This window comes from Halichoeres trimaculatus, unplaced genomic scaffold (assembly GCF_033239565.1).
Source record: "Halichoeres trimaculatus isolate MK-OKI-2021-1 unplaced genomic scaffold, fHalTri1.1 fHalTri1_scaffold_2, whole genome shotgun sequence".
Lineage (NCBI taxonomy): Eukaryota > Metazoa > Chordata > Actinopteri > Labriformes > Labridae > Halichoeres > Halichoeres trimaculatus.
Window position 1 is genome coordinate 14,887,412 of NW_027437180.1, and position 26,339 is coordinate 14,913,750.

The window sequence follows — 26,339 nt, forward strand, 5'->3', positions numbered from 1 at the left end:
TGTACTGAAATGTGCCAAAGCAGAGAAGTGGATTGTGCCCGAGCACGGTGGAAAAGGAACTGGACTTTAGGGTTGAAGCGTGTTAGGCTATGGTTCAAATGGCCAGTGAGACCGCGCTCCAAGCAGTCATTTGCTGAGTGGTAAATGACAATAACAGTTGTTTGTTAGAAAATTGCTGCATTTAATGTAGAAAGTATTTCCATTAGCTCACTGTATGCTATTCATCAAGTCTACATTTTCACAAAAGGAAAAGTACTTCACACATCTATTTTTAGGACAGGTGCGTTGGAGGATTAGGTACCCCGTAGAACAATTTCAAAGAAAACAACTGCACACCGTCTGACTTGCAAAAAATAAATATTGTTTAATTCTGCAACATTTCGGTCCTAGATCTTCATCTGGCAAAAACCATGTGTGTTTTACTGTATTGGTGTCATGTTTTTTATTGATATCAGTGTTTCCCACAGGATTTTAGGAGACTGTGGTGGGAGAGTCTCTGACCCTTGGCGGTTTTAATGTGTGTGTGCAGTTTTAAGCGCGATGTATCGCCCTTACAGTAAGTGCAGTTTGGGACCATGGACATGAACATACGCTGATAAATAAGAACTTACAAAGGCATATCAGAAATATTTTAAATTTGATTCAGAAACAAAACCAAAAACTCACTCTCTCACAATAAATAAAGATTCCTAAATTTGCTGAGGCCCACTTCATCACAAAATGTAGCCTAAATCAATGCAAGATCATTTTCTGACTGATATTTCCTGATATTTCCTGATATTGCTGTGTATCTGGCTTTGAGAGAAATTCATCTTCTTCCATGCTCTCTCTGAAAAGAGTGTTGGTCGTCTGCACGTTTAGCCTTTTCGTCGTAAGTGAAACTTAAGAGGACTTCGCTGTAATAATTGAGGCCCCAGAAGAGGAGAATATGAAATAATAAGCCGCGTCAGCTCGTTGGTAATGTACAGGTAGTTGTATTTTGTGCCTGCACTGACTCTGAATGCGCTGTGATATTAAAACAGTGTGGCCGGTCTCCTCACTAAAACTCTGGAACCGAGACGTGCGCGGTGCAGCCGTTCCTCTTCCCGAGCAGGGGGGCAAACAGCGCAGTGAGCTACTGTGTCCACGGCCACAGTTAGCATGGGCGCTAATGCCCCCCAAAAAAGTTGCACTGAAACTTAGAGTCAGACGTCCCGCTCCAGAGTGACGGTTCGTATTTTTTTCTCCATATGAGACTGTGGCGGGGCCAAATGAGACTGTGGCGGGCCGCCACAGTCTCCAATCTCACCAAGCAGAGCTAATGTAACCTCACTCTTCATTTTATTGATAGACTCTCGAGTTTGAACAGACCACTGCAGAATAACTGCAGACTGTGGGTTGGGACGAACAATATCACTAACAGTTTAGCCCATGTGCTCTATCACTCTCCTGTTCAGCTTTCTTCTGCTCTGACGTCTTTTTTTTTCACAGCCCAGTTCCAGTGTCTGCTTTTCAGTAGAGAAAAAGGGCAGATGTTGCTTCTCACTGCTAAACTTTATCGGCTGACTCTGTGTCATGATATGAACTTTTGGTTTACGTGCTATAAATGGATTTGTGTTTCTGCAGAACAATCCAACCCACCCACAAATAGTGAGAAATATCGTTCAGAATTAAACAATTTGGGTGCTGATAATTTCATTTTAAGTTGTGAAAATGTTGTATTTTTAACAAGCAAATATAAAACATTTACACCATTTCAAGATTACTTTTAAACCCTCAGTGCATTGTAAAGAAAATTCCACTACACATTACACTCTTGGTAAATGCAGTTAAAGAGAAGATTTATGTGAAGAACAAAGTTACAGCACAACACTAACAATACAGAAAAGTGTTTGATGCCTAAAAGCCATCTTTCTTTTTCTCTCTTCTGTGACAGTGAATGACTGTCTTTCCCAGCTTGTTGTGTCTCCGCAGAGCGATGCGGTGGCCCTTATTAAGCTGACAGGTGATGATAACAAGCGCTGATAGCGCAGCTTGATGCTATTTCTGATGGGAGTTGGCTTCGTTCATGCTTTCTAATGGTCAGATAAATGTTTCAACCTACAATTACTTGCGGCGTCCAAGCTGTATTCTCTCCAAAAGTGAATTCTCAGCTACACTTGCCATTAAGACATCCTTTTCACAAAACCTAGCACCGTTAAAATTGTGATTTTTTCATTTGTCTTCATGTGTTCAAACACTGTTTGGGCAATGGGTCCCTGGTTCCATAACTTACAATTATGAATCGTGTTCTCCAAAGACGGAGGAGAAAATAGATGAGAAAGTAAATCATTTGTCTCATTTCCACAATTCCCAGTACTGTTTTCTTCCTGCTTCCACACGAAGCATCCAAACAATCTTTAATGCTAAAATAATATCATTGGCCAGAAAGAAATGGCCTGTGAGCTGGATGAGAGATAAATCAAAGGGCTTGCCATAACACCTGTCACTCATTTACACTGAGCAAATAAAAGAGGATGATCCATTGCTGAGACTGTCAAAAATAAGCCTTTTATTGGCTTACTCTTGCTACTCTAAAATTCACCAGAGATTAAAAAAATCAAAAAAATATTTGAACTCTTTGAATATTCCTATGAACTTAGTTCATTCTAGTTCATTTAGCTGCTAGCTCATTTATACCAGTGACCCCTGGTTTTTACACCACTTGTAGTGGCACTGCTCCTTCACTACAGTTATTGACCTTTAGCATGTGACTGGACAGCACAGTGTCTAACTAGCAGTGGCGATTGCTCTAAGACTGCAAGGGAAGCTCAGCTTCCCCTTAAATTTCCCCCCAAAAAGTGGTGATATGTTCTGCTGTGTGTATATTTCATTGACAAAATCTGCGCTAGAATTCCTTCATCTTTTGTTCAGAATCAGCTACCTATCACAGGTAACTGGCTCTACCTCCTTCTCATTCATCTCCACAGCATCTCAGCGCTTTAACACAGTCGGACGCCGAGCGTCTTCTGACTTCAGCAGGGAAGCGTAGAGTGGGTTGTTCCACTGTGGAAACTGGACAGTCATTGGATAAACACTGGGCTTTGTCCCGCCCATCGGACGCTCAGCATCTCTGGGGGTCTATGAGGCAGTTGGGCTGGGCTGGACGCTGGGCTTCTGCATGATGATTGGATGATCTGTCTGAGGCCGAATCCCTTTTTGATTGACAGTGAAATGAGCCAGTCAGCGATCTTGAAGTATAACTCTCCACCGGAGCATCTTTTGAGTTCTACATTCAGTTGTTCTGGACTGATCTGGAGGCTTTATCGATCCCCAATGAGTTTTCCTTTCTTAAAAACGATGAGCGTTGTGTTTAAAGATTCTCTCTCTGTTCACCAATAAGCAGCTACAGCTGTGGAGCTTCTCCCCTGTCACTCACACTTACAGCCTGCAGGTGTAGAGAGGAGCTTCTGTTTAAAGCAGCTCATGTCTTACACCTGCAACACAATGGGCCAAGGCCCAAGCAGTCTTGCTCTGCTGGCCATTGAGAGAACACTGGTAAAATCCCTGGAAAAAAAACCTGGTTGGTACGACAGGGTCACTGATCATTTTCTTGAAAAGGAAAGGAAGGTAAAATTTACATTTAAATGAATAAGCAAATTTTTGATTTAGGCCGGAAAAAATGAGCTTCCCCTCCTTGATCGACCAGCAGCCGCCACTGCTACCCAGCTTGACCTGGATGGCAAAAGGAGCATTTTAGTTACTTGATTTTGATACTGAATTCATAACTCTTGTTCATAAATTCCCAGCAGTAAACCTTAATCCATATTTAACGATGATTATATCCAGTTGTGCAGTGGATTGTACTAAAAGACAAGGCTAATATAACCTTCAATCAAATGCTAAAAGAAATGGAAATAAGGCAAAAGTGGATGGCAGCCATACAACAGAAGAATTGGCTGCAGTTTTTATAACTTAATCAGCGCCTACGCTAATGGTATGAGTTGCCATGTGCCTTAGTCACAGGATTTATCACACAGTCACAAACAGTTGAACAGATATTTTCAAGTCTAAACCCTTCCGTCTTCTGCTGCAAAAAGTTAAAGGTGGAAAAATAAAGTATTTGCAAACATGGGTGCAGCTGGACTTATGAGCGAACCAACTCCAAATTGAAGCAGATGACATCTCATCGCTGAAGTTACAGTTTTTGAAGGAACCGGATCGAATGCAGCCAGTCCAGTTTGTGAGCCCCTTTTTTTTTTTTTTTTTTTATTTGCATGAGCAGGTGCTGCACCTGCTCTTTTTTTAACTTCTCTTATTTGGGTTTTTTTCCTTTGTTGCATACAAATAAAAAAATAAACCAAAGCTATAAATATATACATCTACTCATGCATTTATGGTATGATAAATAGGCACATCCACATACACACATAAATCTGCACACATATATACATGTATTTACATATATGGATACACCAATACACGCACAACACAACTGTACATACACACATACATTAACTTAAAGAAAAAAGAATAATAAAATTAAATAAAGTACAGCAATAATAGAATAGAATAAATAAATCAAAATATAATGCAATAAAAAAACAAAAGTAAGAAAAAAATACACTTTAAATATTAATAATATGACAAGGAGGATGCAACTTTTTTTTTTTTTGATCTGGTTAGACCTAACTTTCAATGGGGTTGTTTTTGTTGTAATATCCTATAAATGGTTGCCATATTGAGTGAAACATGTTAATCTTTCCACTCAGGGTGAACTTGTTTTTTACTAATTGTAAGTGTTTCATTACGTCACTCATTAAAGCTTGATAAGCTGGAGGATTTTTTTGTTTCCAGTTCAGCAGAACTTCTACCAACGCCGTGCCAACCCCAAACACTGCAATAATTGGGTCTGGTTTAATTTGTTTCTGGAAAATCACAGACAAACTTTGAAATATTTTGATCCATTAGGTAGCGGTATATGGACAGGACCAGAACATATGTGCCAGCAAAGCTGGTGCTTGTTCACACCGATCACAAAGTGGATTTACAGCAGGGAACATTTTAGAAAGTTTCAGCTTTGATAAATGAATTCTGAGTAAAACTTTGAATTGTAACAGTCCATGTCTGATACAAACAGATGAAGAGTACACACGATCCTGAGCTTTTGTCCATTAGATTTCTGTAATTTTCACAGCAAGGTCCTCCTGCCAAGCCTCCTTAAGATGAACAGTCCATTTGTGATAGGTTGTTATAAACCTTAGACAAAGACCCTTTTCTTAGTGGATCGGATAAGAACACAGAATTTATGACGTATTCTGGGGGCTGAAGTTTATGAGCACCTTTCAGGTGAGTCATCTCCTTTGAATGAATTCCCTACATTTGAGTTTGGTTTTTTAACTGTTATCTTACATCCTGTTACTTTTCTGTCTCTGTTTACACCTTGAACATTTTTGAGTTTAATGTTGCTCGGTGCCAGCACTGGGGCTGTCAAACTTAGAAGTGACTTCATAGTATATACATGACTATGTATGGTCGATACCATAATCCAAGCTTTATACTTCCTTGGGTTTTTGTGTTGGGTTACTTTGAGTCATTCTTCAATCATCAAATGTAATCTCAAGACACTTTACCAAGATCTGTGTGGCTTTTTTTTTAGCACAGGGTCCACTCCTACCAACACAGCACCACTGAAGAAGAAAACTGTATTATTTGTCAGAGTTTTGGAGGGTTGCTATCTTGCAACGACCCACTACCCACTGTGTCATGGGATCAGAACCTTGAAACTAATTTGAATATAAACTTGGTTAGATTTTCTCTGAATACCACTTAAGCAGAACAAGGTCAAACTAAAATGATTGTCATTCAAATATATGAACATGAGTTTCCTTAAAACTTCTCAGAGCGCTTTGTGTTCAAAGTTACATTAGTGACCTTACCCTCCAGAATGAATAAATTAAGCTCTGACTGTGAAGTGTTTTTGTTTCCTTTGTAAAAAATAGCCTGAGAAACGTTGACTCTCCCTGACACATTAAAGTATTCATGATAGTACAATCACAGTGGATAGATAGAATAATTGCACAATTTTACTTTGAAACTTTTTTTACCCACATTGTTCACAACAAACATACTTTTTCCAAACAAACAATAACATTTTGCTGATTGAAAATAAATAAATAAATAAATTACAATAATAACGTGCACTGCCTTCAGATACCAGGCAGTGATCAAAGGATACAGAAAAATAACAAATTAAGCTTGCATTAGTTGCAGAACATGGAGATCATAAGCCCAGCTGTTCTCAGCTGACAGGCTGATGCTTGAATCATTATTTACAACCTCTCTCAACAAATAACAACATTTTCTAATGATAAGGCAGTGTTTTTAAACACGTCTTCACTCTCACTGATCCCTGCTACTTCTATGCTACTCACGTTCTGCTGCTGCTGCTGGTTAAACGTGACCTCCTTGTATTAAATCTGTAGGTTTTTACCAAGGAGTGACATCTGGTTTTGAAAAAAATGTTGTTTATCAAGGATCCGTTTGAAGCTGGCTGCAGAAAGACCAGAAGTTGGAGACACACCCTACCAAAATACAAAACAAAAAAAAGTGATTGAGGAGTCCAGTTACTATGAGCAAGTATCAACAATAGATCAATAGATAGATTGATTATAGATTGATACTTTTTTGATCTTGAGGGAAATTTAAGTTAAAACTAAAAATCTGTGGTTATCTCCTGCTGTGCAGTGGAATGTGCCAATAAGCAAGACAAGACCAGTATTACCCTGTATCATAGACTCTCTTTGCCACCAGCAGTCCCATTTTCCAGGTTTAATTTTATTGTTCAGTAGTGAGGTTTCTCCTCTTGGATAGGCAGTTTTAGTTAGCATTAGCCGTGTCCGTCACCCCTCTTCTACTCTTTTTGGCCGGGGCCTACAGCCTTTTTATTTCTTTTATTTCATTCATTTTCGTGTTAATCACTTTGTGTCAAATAAAGTTGGGATGTTTTTGAAACTCCAATATTGTCCATTATGTGTTACCAGTTGTTTATTTGTTCTACGGCCCCAACTGTGTTTCATCTGAAAACACTAAAACGCAGCAAAAATGCAGTGAAAAAATCTGTGTTAACACAGAAACGCAGAGGGACTGAAAACGCTGTGGTAAGCATGCCAGGCCTGCAGGTGGTGCTATAACTGTCTTGTCCAGAAACAGCTTTGGGGAGATATACACCCAAGTAGAGTTGGGGCGGTCATCTGGTGCATTGGGAAATACTAAGTGCAAAAGTGGAGCAACAGATGCACATTTTGTATAAGGACAGTCAGCAGATACAGCAGATTGAGCAGCACAAGCACGGCATGGAAGTTCGTGATGATCGTAACAACAGTACTGTTGTTCCGTTGTATGCGCTCCCGCGAGGCGGAGTGTGATGCCAGTGTTTCCACTGAAAACACCGGCTTACCGTTTACACAGCAACAGTGTTGGCAGCATTTCAGAAAAATCCCTCTCTGGAGGCCTTTTTCAAAAGTATGCGTTTTAGGTTTGCTGAAACGCCATTTCCGTGTAAACACAAGGCTGAAACGCAACAAAATTTTTGCATTTTACTCTACAACCATTGTCGTGTAAACGGCCCCTAGGTGTGATAAAATTTTGGTATTTTAAGAGGCTGTAACAGCAAACATGAGTGGAGTCTGATTGTATCTTGTGACTGAAGCAGTTGAAAACTTAAGTTGTTAGATTTTACTAACAACCCCTAAAACAGTAAAGGAATACAACACTGGCCTATGCAATTAATCTACATACTTTAAGTGTTAAAAAATGGTGCCTTGTTATATAAAATAAGATAAAAAAGCTTCTGTTACATGCAGGGGCAGTGGTTCTTTTGAAAAGAGATTGGGTCCTTAAACACCACCTCTTTTCTGTGCGTTTTCAGCTCTTTTTTTATCCTGGATATCACTGCTTTTCCATGTGCTCCTTCCACAAACTCTCCTTTCACACTTCCTCTCGTCTTCATGCCTTCATCAGTCCTTCTCATAGCTCTGCTTTCTTTTCAGTTCAACCTTTTCTGCATACATCCATATCCCTCCTCCATTTCCATCATTACCCACTCTCTTTCCTCTAGCCTTTCATTTTTCTACATTGCACTTTATCTCCATCTCCCTCAGCCTCTCTCTCTCTTTCTGTGTGTGTGTGTGTGTGTGTGTGTGTGTGTGTGTGTGTGTGTGTTTATGTGTGTGGCAGATGGTTGCTTGTGGTTATTTTTCAGGCAGCAGCCCAGAAGATTGGACTGTCATAATCTATGGTCCTGAGTTATAAGTGTTTGTAACCCAAACCTGGGGACAGAACCATTTTTCCTCTCTCCGTCCTCTTCCCCTGCCCCCTCCTCTTCCCATTCCTCTTGATGATCCCTCTTCTCCCAGTGACCGCAGCTGAAGGTCTTCTATTGGAAACCACAGCACCGAAGACTTTTTCCCACAGGGATATAACCATCATGCCAATCCCTGCTAACTAGTAAACGGCTATTTTAAAGAGCCAGGTTTGGCATTTCTCTGTATGCCTTTGTTTTTTCACCAGAATTGCCAATAATCAGTATCAGATAAAGGGAGCCATGCATCACACAAGTTGTAATTTTTTTTTGTGTCTGTCTGTGCTGAACCAATACAATACCTGGTAACTTTTAAAGTGAAAAACTAAGCAAACAAGCCAGGTATGGTTAGCTAAACAAGGCAATACCTAACACATCAACGTAATAATACATTGATGTTAAAGCGTGTTTCAAAACTCAAAGGCATTGAACAGTAGTTTAAAAATCAACACGAATAGAGGTTTGAATGGGCCTGGTGGTGGAGGGCTTTGTGGGTGAGGAGCAGGATCTTAGAGCACTGGACTATGGTAAGGGACAGGGAGCCATGGGAGATGTTTCTTTACTGCCAGAGTTTCTTATGCACTGATGTGTTTTGTTAGGAACCTGTTGTCAAGGAAAGTTTTGATAGTCAGAAGGTCCTGGGTGCTTCAATATTTATCATTGAGGTGGCTCAGAATTCTAACACTCAATGATTTTGTCAGGTCAATGTCATCTGCCTCTTCATCCAGCACTGAGGTGTTAAGAAAATGTAGAACAACTCTAAGGCAAGACATGCTCCCACGACACTTACCCACCAAGGTATATGTGAAATCCTTGGCCATGTGCCTTGTTTACAGCTTCCAGGGTCTTCGGGTCCAGTCAGGGCAGTAGCTGTCATGCTTTGTGGTCTGCACAAAGAACCTAAGTCAAAGCATGCTGTTGCTCCAGAAGTCTAGCTATATCTATTTCCATGTGGATCTCCAGCGTGTATGGCAGTCTGTCACCATGGCATGCTCTTGGAGGTTGATCTCTTTGTGCCTCCCCAAAGCCTCTCTTTTCTTCCAACTCTTGAGAGGTGATGCACAAGCACCTTGCATATCCCTATAGCCCTGTTGATGCACTGAGTTTCATCATCTACAGCATTTTCAGTGAATGAGAGAGCAAAAAACAACCTCAGAAGTTTTTTTCCCCCAACATTAACTTTGTTTTCTGTCTTAAGGTCAAAAGAAAAAATGCAGGGTTATTTGAAGATACTTTAAAATCAGCATTATTGGGTTTGTGTTTAGCATAGAATAAAATACATAATGTATGGATGGTGTAGTACATGAAACTCAACCAAATAAATGTTTTTTATAAAGCAGACAAGATCTTTTTTTTTTGTGAGATAAAGTCCTTGCCAAAAACAATGTATATGTGTTACTGGTCCTGTCTAGTGATGGCAACCTGACATAAAACTCTATATAACAGCCCCATGCAACCTAGCCCCTTCAGACCTAGGGGTTATGTTTTATCCAGTGTGGGTGTGGGAGAAATATATATGTTTGTAACCTGAGCCTTTTAAGTTTGTTGTGATCTCCATCAAAGTGCATGGTTAAGCACATGTAGGTTCAGTCGTCTTACTTGACCGCAGGTCTGTGGTAGTTGAACTCTCGCAAAAAGTATTCACATATTGTGAAGGGTTGCTTTGGCTTTGTTTTTTTTTTCCAGCTCCTTGTTTCTCGTCATGCTCATACATGCGGGTCACTACTCACTTTTTCTTTCTGTTAAGTCATACCACGGAAAACACAGTCTACCCAAATTGTCAAAGCAGCTGACAGGTGTAACCCACAATCTGTGCAAAATATGGACATAGTCTTGGTGATGTCATCGATTTCTTTCTGATATGCAGTTTAAAGCCCATCATCAGCAAACCCAAAAGGCTCGACTTAATCTTAGGATTTGGATAAGGTAAAGAGGCGGGCCTTTAGCCTCTTTACCTCATCCAAACTCGGTGATATCAATCATGGTTTGTGCACCAGGCTTTAAACTTGTTTATTTTTGCAATGAAGATTTGCTTTTTTAATTGTTGTCTGTGGTTTCCCATGTTTCTGCAACCAGCCTCATTAGTATGCTTTAGGAGCTGCAGTTTTTAACACTACTGCAGACCAGAGATTGCCATAAGAGTTTGCTAGCAAAGCAGCAGCCACAGACCAAGATTGCTGACACGTACAGACAGTGTTGAACTTTCCCTCAAGTCACAACAGGGATGTTTTTCTGTTGGTTAAAATAGTTACAGCCCAGTAACAACATTTGTCGAATTCTATTCAAATAAATCAGGGTTGAAGGATGCAAGGCGTTGTTTTGGTTAACCAGGTCAGGCTCTGGTTTAAACCGGGACATTTTGGCATCAAAAGGTTCCTTCTCCTCACATTGTGGGGAAACATCAGGCCTTGCACCAGTTAGCATTGGCATGCTACAGGCTGCTAACAGTTGATCTCATATGTAAACATTACAGCGGTTACATGTTACATGTAGGATCTCCAGATGTACTGAGATAAACCAAAGGGGAGCTAACATGTTGCCTTAAGTAAATGTAACTTCAATAAAGCCAAACTGTAAACCATAGTATGATTTCAATGGGAGAGTTTTGATTTACACACCGCGTATCTTTAGAGTTGCCAACTTTCTAACTACTCATTCAGGAGAGGTCCACGGTGCCACAGTGGTGTTAGCATTTTTTGCATGACTTGGCACATTTATTTCTGCTGTGTACAATACATCAGCTTTCACATTATGTCTCAAATCTATTTTAAATCAGTCAACTCAAAACCTAGAACTAATTTTCTCATTAAAAGCTTAATGGGAAGACATGAAGTGATGATGATTTTCTGTTTCTGTGACAGTGCGGGTGTCTCAGCAGCACCTGCATCCCCCACGGGTGAGACACAGTCTGCCACTGCCATTTTATCTGATTTGGGATCTTTTGAGTGCAGTCTGCTGTATTTATAAGAATTAAGAGTCACTATACGGGACAACTGAGGTCCCATATATAACAAACCAATTTAGCCTGAAATATTTGTGGGATGTTCTGGCTAATACGGGCAGCTACCAACCCTACATATCCTCCATATTAAACTAACCAGTCAAACATCTTTTCTGTCAGTAACCAACTTTTTTTTAACCTTTTCTAAAAAATCTATTGACCTATGCTGTATTCGGAGCATTGTCACAAATGTCATTGTGATTTTGAAATATAGTTTCTAATGTCTAGTTCAAGGCCAGGCTCTCCATACTTCTGCTTCTTTTCATCAAAGTAGAGTTACAACAGGGACAAGGGCAATGGTTCACACTTTGTCTCTTTACTGAAAATCTGTGTATGAGTGTGAATACGTGGAAGAAACCTGGACTGGCACATCGCTCAGCAAGAGTCCAAAGGTGATCAGGGTTACTGTATTTTTACTGCAGCTCTAGCTTTGCTTTCACTTTGATGCACTCATGCATTCCTGTTTTTCTCTGCTTCATCCCTACCCACCACACCCCTTTACTCACAAACGTGAGTAAAGCCTGAGAGTTTTCAACTCATTTAACGCGATCAGTTCATTAGAAAGATGAAGCGGGTTCCCTCTAATGGGTACTTGAGCTGCAACAAGGGAGAGCAGATTGCCTCCCTTGCTTGCTAAATAATTAGACTGAGGGGGGGAAAGGGAAGGGACACACAAGGGAAGAGAGATAAAGTGTGTGTGTATGTGTGTGTGTGTGTGTGTGTGTGTGTGTGTGTGTTTTCTTTGGCGGTGTGAGCTGAAAAAGGGGAAAATGTGAAAACAATCTCTCTGGTCTAGAGGGAAGTGTTAGGACATGGAGATGGCATGAAAACGACTCATATGTATGTGTGAGGGACTCTCTACTTCTGGGAGAAGTAGAGGAGAGAGTTTTAAAAGCATCCCCCTCCTCCCTCCTTCTGGTCTGCAGTTCTATCAAGGGGCTTTTCTTTATCTGCAGTATTAAGTAGTGAATGTAAAGCTCCATTTCCTCTTTGTCATTATTTACATAAGCTTCAGCATTTTCTTTACAAGACCTCAGCACACTGTTGGGAAGAAATCGAAATTCCTAAGCATTCAATTTTAGTGTATTCTGGCAACTGATCTCAGGGGAGAAAGCTTTAACGATTGAGCTGTACTTGGGGAACAAATCTGTTTCCCTCTGAGGCAAAATAGAAATAAGATAATAGGAGGAATCGGGCGGCCTGAAGAGCACTGCAGAATCACAAAAAACACACACGAGCTCATTTGCTGCATCTTGCTGTCCCTTTGTTTCCTTCTCTTTCATCTCTCAAAGCCGGAATGATGATGATAACAACGTGAGGGACATCATAACTCCACTGCATTTCAACATTTAAAGCCCCTGCCCCCTATTAAACCCTGTCACAGTGGCACGATCCTGAAGGGTCTGAATAAGGCTCAGCACCCCAAGATCCAAAAACCTTTATCTCACACAAATCAAATCAAATCAAAGCAAGCAGTGGGTTGGATTTAACAGCCTGGCTTGAATATACTCTTTTTAAAGAGTGTTTTCTTATTTTTTTTGCCATGAACACATTCTGAACCGGTCTGTGTTCCCACTAATTAAACAAACATAGAAATGTCAACAGCAATGAAGAAATGTGTGTTGAGAGAACTTTAAGCATGCAGTGTGAAAGCCAGGAAAGGGATTTCTCTCATACCCTTATGCGCTCTCTGTTAAGAGTTACAGATGATATCAGCTAATCTCAGGCACTAATCCCCCCACCTTAGTAACAAAAGTGCATTGTGCTTGAAAAAAATCCTGCTGGCCACGACTTATCTAGACAATAAAGCGGCACCCCGGATCCAACAGGGAGGGGGCCACACAGACAGAAAGCAAAGAATAAAAGGATAAAAGAAAAAAGGAGATTTATGGAAGGTTAGGAGAGGTTTATGAGATTTGGGAACCACATTTGTTGGTAGAGAGAATATGATTTGCTTTATCAGTAGCAAACAAGATGTTATTTATGAAATAAGGCTTTGTTTTGCTTTGTTATGAGGGCAAGGCAAATCATAAAGGTGCCTGTCATATTGGTCTTTGTCCTCCGCTCCCTTCTCCTCTCCTCTTCAGGACGAGATTGCATTTATTTCTGAGTCTTTATTCAGTTCAAGGCTTGCTTTTGATATCAAAAGCAAAGTGTTTCCACCCAGATGCAGTCACTTACAATCACATTTTGTAAAATCTTATGCTCATGTGATGCATTTAATAAAATAAGCTAATGATAAGGGGGTAGCTGTGGCTCAGATGAAGAGCTGGATGTCCTTCAGTTGCATGCTCCTAGGCTTCCTCTTTCTACATGTGGAATTACCGTTAAGCAAGACACCCAACCTTGTATTACCCCTAGAGGCCTAGCCTACAGACTGTGTCACATGTTGTTCCTAAAGGCATATGCTACTGTGTATTAAGTTGTAGAAAGTATTAATTGCCTTGCATTGCATTAATTAGTTGATTTAAGCCTTATCATGACAGCATATAATCCATGATTCAGATTTACAGAAACCAGCAAGATGAGAAATGACAAAAAATACAGGAAACATGATTGCTGAATTAACAGATTTGTAAAGAAGAGCTTTGTGTAATGGTTCCTCTGACAGTCCCAGTCTGTAGTTACATAACAAGAGGACAGGCCATGGCAGGACTTAGCCAGTCCTGACCATGAGTTCAATCAAAAAGAGGGAAGAGCCCCGTGCCCCTGATGACCACAGACACCTCCTGACCACTGCAGGGCCAGTACTGAATTTGCCAATCAGGGCTTAATCAGACATGATCAGCAGCAACTGGAGGTACCAGAAGCTCAAAACAAGATACAAGCGCAACAGCAGATTAAGATGTTTGGCATTAGCTGGAAAGATTTGGCAAATTTTTCATGGGCACAACTCATATATATTAAGCCTTCCGATTCATCTTACAAACGCATGTTCCTTACAAACGTGGCTCTATTTAAAGGGAAATAAACAAACTTTACAATGGTATAAGATTTATTGCCCAAGAAGCTATCATGAAATAAGCACAAAAAAATGGACATGAATGCAGGACACCAGGACCAGAGTTCAGAGGGCAAATAGGCTTTCATCAGAGTCCAGGCAGAAGTCCGTATACAGAAAGGCAATTCAGGAACAGGCAGAGGTAACAGACAGACATGAGGCAAAAGGCAATGTCAAAAAAGGCAGGAAAGACCATGACTTGGACTATGAGATTAAGACTGGGACGAAGACTGTGAAGTACGACGAACTGACAGTGAGAGGCATGAAGTTAAATACAAGAGGTAATAAGGGTAATGGGAAACAAGTGGGGAGGAACAATCAGGGAGCAGGTGTGACCAGACGAGGCAGGGCAGACAGGAACACAGGTTAGTGACTTCAAAATAAAAGCACAACATGAATGTGCAAAAATAAATTAAACTATACAGACATGACAGAAGCATTGTTACAACAAAGACATTATCTACCAAAAACAGTGTCTTGTTATTTTAGATTATGTCCTTCCCTTATTTTTTCCTGCTGCATTTAGCATTCAAATGTCTCATTTTTAACTTGGCATCAAAACATTCCTCTCCTGAATGCACTGTCCAGACTAATTTCCTTTTTTTAACAAATTTGATCATATTCTGTACTTTTGTCAAAACTCTTTCACATCATTGGCATTTGTGTTTGGAAAGTTACATAACATTACAATCTGTTAAAAAGACACCTTATCACTGAGTTTCAAAAATTTGCAAGAGTGGTAAAGTCTCTGCATTTTGATTTAGCCTCTGACTCTGCCTTCCTCCATCATAAAGATGAGTTATTTTTGACACCTCCTCCCAAAGCTTGTGAAGATTGATGGTCTGAGTTGCTGCGACTGTGTTTCAGGACATTTTCCCTCCCTGATATTGGCAAATATTGGGACCTCTGTGAAAATGAGACGCTGCATCTCTAGGGGATGTTCTATAATAAATTCAAGTCTTGATAGTTCAGCATAAAATGATATTGTGCACAATGGTTTTCTTAAGTCAACAAAGACAAGGAGGTGAATTCTGGTGTGGCCTTGTGATTTTTGTCAACCATCCCATGCACAGAGGCTATACGTCTTTATTAGGAGACCAGGGTTTGATTCTTACCTACAAATATATTAAGAATCCATACAGAATTTTCCTCTTTAGCCTGCACAGTGTATTGGGTAAGGACAATCCTTCATGCAATTTTGATAAATTAACATTGAACCCGTAGTTTATTTGATTTCAGAATTACAGAAGATTGAATGAAGAAACACTGTGGTTTGAAAAAAGGGCCAAAGGAACAGAGATGCTTCTCATTTAGTCTGATTTTCTGATTTAATCTCTGTGTGTGTGTGTGTGTGTGTGTGTGTGTGTGTGTGTGTGTGTGTGTGTGTGTGTGTGTGTGTGTGTGTGTGTGTGTGTGTGTGTGTGTGTGTGTGTGTGTGTGTGTGTGTGTGTGTGTGTGTGTGTGTGCGTGTGTGCATGCATATATTTCTGTGTGTGGAATCACAGAAATAGGAAATGCTGACCTCTGTGGTTATTACTGTTCTTTGTCTCATACCAGGAGGATAAGACCGCACTGACGGTTTCCTCACATTTCTCCCTGAGCTCCTACTTTCACCTGCAAAACATGCTGACAGACAGGAAAGTAGAGCAACTTTATGATAAGAAATGAAAAGCCATTGCAAAAAAAAAAAAAAGGTTAACAGCAGCATGTCAATGCAGATGAAAGAATATGTACCTTCCCAGAGCTGAAAGCTTGTGCAAAGAACACATCTATGAATTTATGTGACATTACATCTTATTGTGAGATTCTTCTTCTCCTTGCTGTTTATGCAAGTTTTGTTTCATTTTTGTCCTTGTAAAGGGGAGTTGATGTTAAAGGATGGGAGGGCTTTATGACTTGATGTGTCAGAGTAAGCTGTGATTAAGTACACTCTGTCAAAATTTGGACTTAAGTTCAGAATATTCAAAACAAAATCAGAAAACAATTTGTATTTGATCAACCATATTAGTTTATCTCCTGACTGTGTATCTGCTTGCTGATAATGCTTTTTCAGCAAGTTATCTGTATCTTCTCTTTTGGTTTAGTGTTACCACTTTCATTAATCTAGTTTACAGCAGCTACGGCATGCTATTGTCAGCTGAAACCACTGATAAACTGACTGCATGCTATCTCCTCAGCACCAAATGGCAAACACTCAAGTTTGCTGGCGAACATAGCGGGTTATTTGCAGCAAAAGAGCAACATCTCCCACAGGAGTTGGTATGGATCAAAAACAAATCTCAAAGGCAATTGTGTTGAACTCATTCAAGGCAATTTGAATTTAATTTGAAATTGTTTCTGTATTTCAAAGTAACAACTAAAGAAAATCACTTCAAAAGACATAAAGACATGTGGGCTGGTATAAAAAACTATTTGTAGAAGCAAAAGAAGCGGTACAGCCTTGGAACACTGTCTTTATACCTGGTACCTTCAACATGCCTCTTGGGTGATTGGAGCAAAAGAAGAAAGCTTTGAGTACAGACATAATCATGTAATCATGCTCAGGATGTACTGAGATTTCATCTCGTGGGCAAAATACAGAGTGTGATCAAAGAATTATGTATCATGATTAATAATTAAACAGCGCTGTTAAGATACACTTAATTTATAGAGGAGACAAGTGGATAGAATAGAATGTGCTTTATTAATTCCAGGAGGGAAATTCAGGGTCAGCTATACAAGAAAGTGTATAGTACAAAAATTCACAGACTACATAGAATAATGTGATAAGTGTCAACTAGGGAAAAAATGTCTATCAGAGATGACAGCTTGGCCATATTTCTCCTGTCAGCCTCCACCTCCACAGGGTCCAGGATCTGGCCTTCTTCACCAGTTTGTTCAGTCTCTGTCTCCTGTACCCTGTCCACTCACAGCAGGTGAAATCCTTCGGAAGTAGCAATGTGTCCATCTTTGTAAAGATGATGGATGGAAGGACAGGTCATCTTAGCTCATACAGCATGTTAACCTCACCTCCTTCTCCTCAGCTCATGGGGAACATTGGACCTAACAGCGGTTAGCATCAACATGCTACATGCTGCTAACAGCTGATCTCGTGTGTAATCAATGCGACCATGGTTACATGAAAGCTTTTCTGACACACACAGGAACAAAAAAAGGAAAAGCAGCACTGCAAACCAACACATGAGCCAGTAAAATTAATGACAGGCTCCAAATTGAAAAAAAGGAAAAAGGAAAAAAAAAACAATGAAGAGAGCGGGAGCCACTGCAACAAGTGACCACTCGAGTAATGCTTAGCAAAAAATATAAAAAATAAAAACAAAAATAAAGCTTGAATCTGTTGGATCTGGATGGGATTCCATTCTACCTCGTGCACTTCTAGGTATTTGATTGTCATGGTCAGGAGATAAGCCTGTATAATGTACTGAGGAGTGCAGACAGACAGCTCATACATGTTGTGACAGGTATGTTGTAACATGAACATGGATCTGGGTGTCTTTCTAGCTGTTTTGTCTTTTTTTGTAAATGTTAAACTCCAGCCTGCCATGTCTCACTGATACACTGTAGTAATGGAGGACCATCGCCGGACTAACACCAGATCTGTGTCCATTACATATCAGCTCTGTTGCGTCTGGACTGCATTCTCGCATCCGTCAACTCCTGTGGCAGGACCAGGACAGATCTGGTGTGATTTGGCTGCATAAGAAAAGGTAGATCCAACCACCAGTGGTGACTGGCGACACATGGAGATGCCAAGCGTGAACACTCATACTCTTGAGAGTTCACACTGCTTCTCAGTTGTGGTTGAGCCAAGATGCTTGGCTATAAAAGATGTGAATATGCCAATCAATGGCTGACTGAAACGTATGGGACTGTTGGTTTATTCTAGGAGCTCATGCCATCTCAATAAACTGACAGGTGCAACAATTACTGTACACAAGTCCAACACCAGGGGTTTGAATCTTTTAGATTCACTTTGCATCAAAAACATTTGATTGATTGAATTGAATACAGAAGTGTAAATTCCCCACTCTGATTGTGCAGCAAACACAGATCTTTCTCCTGTCAGCTTTAGTTCTTCAGTTCTATTTCATGGTTTAATCACATAATAACATTAAACAGCTGCATGTTGAAGAGAAATTTCAACTGATGGCTAATGTGTGGTGTAAAGCTTCAGGGTTGATTTTACTCTAATCTGAGCACAGCTGTTGAATGTGTGTGTCTGTTTAGTTTGAATGTGTGTGTTTTACAAGAATGGAAACCAGCCAATTGAGTCACAGTGTTAAAAGCTTGTATACATTTGGCAGCTGGTACTGGCAGGTAATCCAGTAGTTGAAGGAAGCGGTGCGTGCCAGGAACAGATTTAGCTTGAATGAGAAGCAGGAAAGGTACAGAGAAAGAGAAAGAGTGAGCGGTACAAGTGTTTATCCTGCTCAGTGGAGTAATTGTTGTAATCTGCAAACAGTGCCGCAATTTAGCATGATATGATGACATCTCATTTGATATATGCTGTACAAACCAATCATCCTACTGCAAGAATTTTGTCCTTTAGCTCTCAGAAAACACACAAGCAACAATCATTTAAAATGGGCTCAGTGTGTGGATGTGGATGTCAGCGATATCTTGCCGTGTTGCTATGGTTTGGTTTTTGTCTATTTTTCAATGAATGTGAGCCTTGAAAAGGCCAGAGACACAACATGAAAAGTAATGAATGCAACACTGGAAACACACACACACACACACAAACACACAAACACACATACACACATTGTCGGCATGACATACAATTATATCCAGGATCCACTTCTTGACGAACAACACTGTGTGTAGTAAACTTAAGTTACATGCTCTTCCAAAATGAAAATGTAAAACTAAAGCATCAGTAGACTGACAAGCTGAAAAGTGACTGTGAGACTCAAACAGCAGTCAGAAATGCGAGAGAATCTGTGCTGTGAACTCTGTTTGATTCTGTGCTGGATATTTCATCACAAATCCTTTGGGCCAAATGGCAGCAAATTTGTGATATCCCCTCAAACTCCATTTCATGTTCACTAAATGCTGTTGGGGAGTACACAATGTTCAGGGTACAGTGACACAGGATTTACCCATAGCATTTTGGCAAACTTTGAGGGTGAGCAGAAGATGAAAATACACTAAATGCCCAAAAAGTAATTGTATTCATGCTTGAGATTCAGAGATAATTTTGACCTAATTCATTTATAAAAGCTCTAAAATTGTCAGGGGACTAAATTCTGGTTTTAAACAGGAAGAGGTTTGACCTGATGTGATGGTGCCTGTTTTCAGCTATTCCACTGCTGCTCACTGACTCCAACTTAGAACATAATGGAGCCACCTGGTTATATAACAAATAATTCCTTAAAGCTTGGTTTTCAGACACTTTTTAAAAAGTCAAGTCTCTTTAATCTGAGATTGTACTGATGTTTTGTTTTGCTTGATTAATATGTAATGTGTCGATGTGTCTTTTTTCATTTTGTTTTTTCTTAATTTTAGTAATTGGGGTGTCTTTGAGTTTTGAAAAGCACTCTAAAGTATTTTTTTTCCATTATTCTTACTCTATGCAGATGACATTCAGCTGTACTTGTCTTTTGAACCTCATAGCTGTCCATTTGTTTCAGTAGTGAAGGGAAGACTTTTTTTTTTTTTTAATTATAATTTGCTGTTAAACTTGCCCTGCACAGTCTAGGTGTTCAAATAGATGGGGCCCTGGGGCCCTGGGTGTAGATCAGCATGAAAACTTTTCTTTAATTATTTTTTTTTTATCACCTATGAAAAATAGCCAAGCTCAGACCGGTGTCCACTGCTGAGCGGGAGATGGTTATTCATGTTTTTGTGTCTTTTTAGATAGATTATTCTAATTTGCTTACTTGTCCAAGCAATGCATCCCTGGACCGCCTACAAATGGTCTCCTGTTACACCTATACCCATCTTTTTTTCCAATCAATTTCAGAATCCTATCCAGAACTTGTGTCATTTTGCACAGAGCACTGGATAATCAAGCTCCAGTTTATATCCGAGAGCTGCTGAAGCCAGCTGGACGGCAGGTCCTCTGATTAGAGTTTTTTGGTTGTGCCTCACATCAAGTTTAAAACTAAGGGAGACTGCACTTTTGAAATTGTTTGTCTTAAACTTTGGATGTCCTGCTGGAGTAAAGAAATGTGGACTCTGTGGAATTTTTTTAAAAGCATTTGAAGACCCGAGCCTTTGTTCTGCCGCTTTTATGTAATTTATTTTTACTTCATGAAATCTCTGTTTTATATATCTTCTATTGTAAGGACGCTTTTTTAATTTACCTCATTACTGACATGTTACAAGCCAAATTTCTCACAAAAATCTGTGGGGAGTTTTTAACGAGTTAAGAAAAATGAAGCCAATGTTTTTCTCAACTGTATAACACTGACATTGCTGTTGCTTAGTTCTTCAGATGGTTATCAGGTTTTTGAGTTCAGGTCCTGCTGTCTACATGCTGTGGTATCCTTGGGCAAGACACTAAATCCTGAACTGCCCCCAGTGGCTGTGTTAAGGGTGTGTGTATGGGATTTGTTAACACTGATCGATGCTTTCAGCTGCCTTTTTGTTTAGTTAAAGGTGGATGTAATATGCAACTGAAGATAGTTTTTAATTTTAAAGTAACTGTGCAACTCAGGAACCACTGATCTAGGTAACATACATGAAAGAGTTTTTAATACACAAAATAAATAAATAAATAAAATTTTAAGGGCTGCACGGTGGTGCAACGGTTAGCGCTGCAGCCTCACAGCAAGAAGGTCACCGGTTCAAATCCCCACCTCGGTCGGTGGGTCTTTCTGTGTGGAGTTTGCATGTTCTCCCCGTGCATGCGTGGGTTCTCTCCGGGTACTCCGGCTTCCTCCCACAGTCCAAAAACATGCTTACCAGGTTAATTGGTCACACCAAATTGTCCCTAGGTGTGAGTGTGTGCGTGCATGGTTGTTTGTCTATGTGTCAGCCCTGCGATTGACTGGCGACCAGTCCAGGGTGTACCCTGCCTCTCGCCCAATGATTGCTGGGATAGGCTCCAGCCACCCGCGACCCTAAACAGGACAAGCGGTATAGAAAATGGATGGATGGATGGATAAAATCTTAAACTGTGATTGCAGGTCCTGTTGTGGATAGCTAAAAGGTTTGGGTTAGCTGATGGTACCTGTAAATTTAATAATGCCTGTGTTTCAAGCAGCACATAAGTGACATTTCCTCTGTGTTTCTTGCTTTGAATAGTATCAGAGCAGGAGTTTTCTCTTCTCCCAGCTCATCATTACTCTTAAACACAGGGTGAAACATCAAAGGGATACATTAAGTCAAGTGCTCTCTCGATGGCCGGTTGTTAATAGCTAACTAGAATAACAACAGTGGCTTGCAGTCTCTTCAATGTAATGAAACACACAGCGGAGGAAACACAGCAAGAGGAAGTGTCTGTGGCATAAAACCTTCAGTTCTTTACTACTTTGCACTTTCAATCACTCAAACCTTTCTGTCAGTACTTTTGTGTTGTGTCTTTTACAATGGCCCCAAGCTTTTCTCCCTTTCATTTGTTCCCTCTTTTTAACTCGTATCAGTCCTTCTCTTGCTTTCATGTTTATGTGGAGAGTCAGAATGGATTCATCCTGCTCCACCAGGGCACATATGAACACAAGTCTTGGCCTCCCACTCAAATTTGGGTGAAAGCTGCCTTTTTTAATTTTGTGTGCATGCTTGAGTGTGGAAACTTAATTCAACTAAATTCACTTTCAGAGACACAAACCTGACTGAGAGTTAGAGAAGTAAGAGCAAAGTCTCCTTTTTGATAAATACTTGATGCTAGGGTGAGTTGCTAACTTGCAGCACGAGACCTGCAGGAGAAAGACTATTTCCACACATTAAAATATGCTGCTAAACAAAATTTGAGTGTAACACATTCTTGTGCTTTAGAAAGAATGAGCACACAGTGAAGAAATCCAGCCCACTACTGCTTTTACTGATAAGTAACCTACTACATGGCACGTCATGTCCCCAAAACTTCCAGGACACACACAGTAACAAAAAAGCCTGAAGACAGAGGGGCAGGCAGAGCCAGAATATTCCTGGGATTATCAAATTGTGCCCTCCTTTCTGTTTTGTTAAGTTAGGCCTTCAATACCCCAGAGAGGATTTACAGTAAGCGCTGATGTCCTAGAACAGGGGTGGCCAACCAGTCAGAGACCAAGAGCCACAGAAATTACCGTGGTACTACAAAGAGCCGCATCACACACATGGTCTTACAAGTGCAACAAAATAAAAATGAAATCAATACATTTCCAATTTTCAAAGATTATCTATCTATCTATCTATCTATCTATCTATCTATCTATCTATCTATCTATCTATCTATCTTTCTATCTATCTATCTATCTATCTATCTATCTATCTATCTATCTATCTATCTATCTATCTATCTATCTATCTATCTATCTATCTATCTATCTATCTATCTATCTATCTATCTATCTATCTATCTATCTAGATAGATAGATAGCTATGAGTATGAGTGATTGAGAGGAACACATGTAGAGAAGAGAAACTGAAACCTAAGTATCAATCTCATCACCCAAGAATCGATCAATACTGATCCCAATGTTGGCATCCAATATCATTTTTTTTAGACTGATCAGCACGCCACAAACTCAAAAGTATAGATACATATTTTTATGAATGGATCGAAGAGCCGCACACTGCAAGGCAAAGAGCTACATGCGGCCCGCAAGCCGCAAGTTGGCCACCCCTGTCCTAGAACCAACCCTTCCATCCCATTTTTTTTAATCTTTAAAGGATGGGAAGGCAGAGCAGGGCACTGTCCTCCGTTACCGCTCCATTGTTATGGACTTTTTGCACTTTCTATACACTTTCTTACTTTTGTTTTCTCGATTGCTGCTGTGACTCCTGAATGTTCCCATGGGGATAAATAAAGTATATTCTATTCTATTCTATTCTATTCTATTCTATTCTATCATGAGTCCGAAGCATGCCCAAACCTGGCCCAGAACTGGAATCTGAATCAGACCATATGTTTTGTAGCAGGAGATAGATAGAGCTTTATTAACCTTTAACATGAAATGTGTTACCACTGTCCGTACAAAGGAAAAATACACACACATGCCAAACTAGTTGCCCACATATCCACACAGCACAAAGTACAGTACACATAAAATAAAGTTGTGACTCTCATCTACTTCATTTCAATACCAAACCTCACTGGATTTGGTTTCCTGCAAAACGGTGTGTGTGTGTGTGTGTGTGTGTGTGTGTGTGTGTGTGTGTGTGTGTGTGTGTGTGTGTGTGTGTGTGTGTGTGTGTGTGTGTGTGTGTGTGTGTGTAAACAAATGTAAATATTTTAGCAGAAGGTCACTCTGCACTATACGATAAAGAATCTTTTATTCCTTAGAAACTGCTCTAAATTTCTACAGGTCTTTATGTGAAGTTTCATTTTTTAAATTATTAATTCAGAGACAGCTGTGACTGTGCTGACCTGCAGTTTGATGAGAAAAATTATTGTGTGAGACTAATTTAACGCAAAATAAATGTATTAAAAGGAGTCATTTAAATTTGAATAAATTAGGTTCAAGGTTTTCACTTTTTATCCCAAAGTGGAATAGAAAATGTCATTTGCAACCACAGAAACAGTTATTTTCTCTAGTCTTTGGGTATGAAAAACTGTATTGAGGGCTCTGACATCCAATTTATCTATTTTTAATTTTCAGTCCCTGTTTTTTGAATCAGGTTTCTTGCTTCTGTGACCTACCTTAATGTGGCAGGGGTGACATCAATTTCCCTTTCCTTTCATCTTGTACAGTTAATTCAACATAAGAAAGTACTACAACGGTTGATATCATCTTAGGTCGTGCCTTTAGACTGATATCTTGAAAAATGACTCGCTATTTTAACGAATGAATAAAGGTTAAGATAAACTTCTTTTTTGTTTGGTAGCTTAAAAACAAAACTGAAAAAAAAACACGTTCCCCTGTTTTCAAAGAAGCTCTAAAAGCTCTATTTGGGCTGGACAATGACTCAGTTTTTTAAAATTAGTTTCAGTCAATAAAAGTCTCATTGGAGAAAACAAGACACACAAACTTGGTCTAAATGAGCAGTTTGGAAATCATCTCAACACATGCAGCCTTGCCAACATTTTCAAAGTGTGACTTCGCATTAAGCAAGCATGTAATGAAATTATTACCATTGTTTGGTTCATTAATTTGCAGAATTTAGATAATATCCCCTCTCTGAAATGAAGACTTCTTGTTTGTCCAAAGGAGATGAAAGGAGATCAGACATGCTGATTTTTTGGTGTTTTTCTAACTGAAAATGAAGCTGATAAAATCCCTTTGTTCACCTTGTGCAGTCTTCTCTGTTTTCCTTCAAAAAAAAAACAAACAAACAAAATACTTTTTATGCTACTCCTCAAACCACAGCTTGAAGAAGTCCAGCTCTCATTAGTCCAAGAAAGCGGACCGGCCTGTCAGGGTGTCTGTCAGTGGTGGCTCTCAACTTTGTTGTGATGAAGTGCTTTAACGGTCAGTCAAAGATCACAACCTCACCACCCGGCACACTGGACCCCCTACACTTTGCCTTTTGTGCTGAGCTATTCACAGTAAGTTGCTGTTGCAAACATCACCTACTCCATCTTTTATTGACTAGATTTAATTTTTAAAACCAGATTTGCCTCCAGGCTTGTCAAAGAAGCCACAGACCTGGTGTTCTACATCCTGCTCGTGAATCCTTCCTCATTTAGAATAGCCTCCAGGTTGGATTAAAAAAAAAAAAAAAAAAAAACGAACAAAAACAAAAAACACAAAACTGGAGACCCAGTGCTTAAACTAAAGTTACCAGCTAGTTTGTATCAGATCAAACGACTTAACCTAACTGACTTCCTAAATGTTGTAAACACAACTCTTTAATGGTTACTATAATTTCAAATGCCAACAGTACCAAGCACTAAACTGATAAATCAGTGTCTGAGAATATTTGGAGTTAGTGGAAACGTTATGATGATCTTCTACAGAGTGACCATTGAGTCAGTCCTGTGCTTTGGGATAACCAATTGGTTTGGGAATCCGACATATAAACATAAAGCTCAAATATCCAACTTGGTTAAGGCAGCAGGGAAGATTATAGGGCAGCCCCCACCCCATGCCCCTCAGGACATATATGACCAGTCTGACAGGCCACCACCATCACAGATAATCCATTTCATGGGCTGCACTCCCAATTTGAGCTCTTAAACTCAAGAAGGAGGTATAGGACCCCTTTCTGTGCACTAAACGTTACAAAAACTAATTTATCCCACATGCTATGGGCTTCATTAACAAGCAACTAGAGGGACGCAGACAGACAAACAAATACAGGTTGATCTGTTTTACTTACTTTTTTATGGCGCTGAGACACCGGGGATGACTAATGCCCCATTTCCACATTTCCATTTCCTTGGCACACGTTTCCACTGACTAATTCTGGGAAAGACCCCAAATAACCAAGACGAACTGTGCCACTTTTTGGGACTCTTCCGTAAGGATGCTAGATTAAACTGATCTGATCCCGGGAGGTTGAGCTACAACACTGCAGCCCATTGACTGGTCAAAAGAATCATCACTTACCCCGCGACAGCAGCTGTATTTCTCCTGGCGGCACATGGTCATCTCTGAAACAAAGCTTAATTGCACTTTGTTTCAGAGCCACATGCCAATCACAGAGAAGACAAAATGCTGGATGTCTCCCATTGTTGCTCTTTGTTTACTGATTCGCATTTTTCTTCTTCGTTGGATTTATTAGCAGGATACACTGTTGTGCTACTGTGGTGTCACACTATTATGATACTGATGCAGCTGTTGGCATCCAGTTTACACATCGCCTACCACGAGGGGGCACACTTGGCTGTGGAAACACAAACAGGACCAGGCCATACTGATCTAAACCGGACTGCTTAGTGGAAACAGGGCTTTAGCTGGGATAATAATGGTATCAGTGGCAGCAGGTTG

At 40.0% G+C, this 26,339-nt stretch overlaps 1 long non-coding RNA gene across 1 annotated transcript in view; it reads left to right on the top strand.

Moving 5' to 3' along the window:
- Window positions 1-26,339, top strand: part of LOC141786567 (uncharacterized) — a 104,044-nt gene that overhangs the window by 29,929 nt on the left and 47,776 nt on the right. The gene's annotated exons all lie outside the window — the stretch shown is intronic.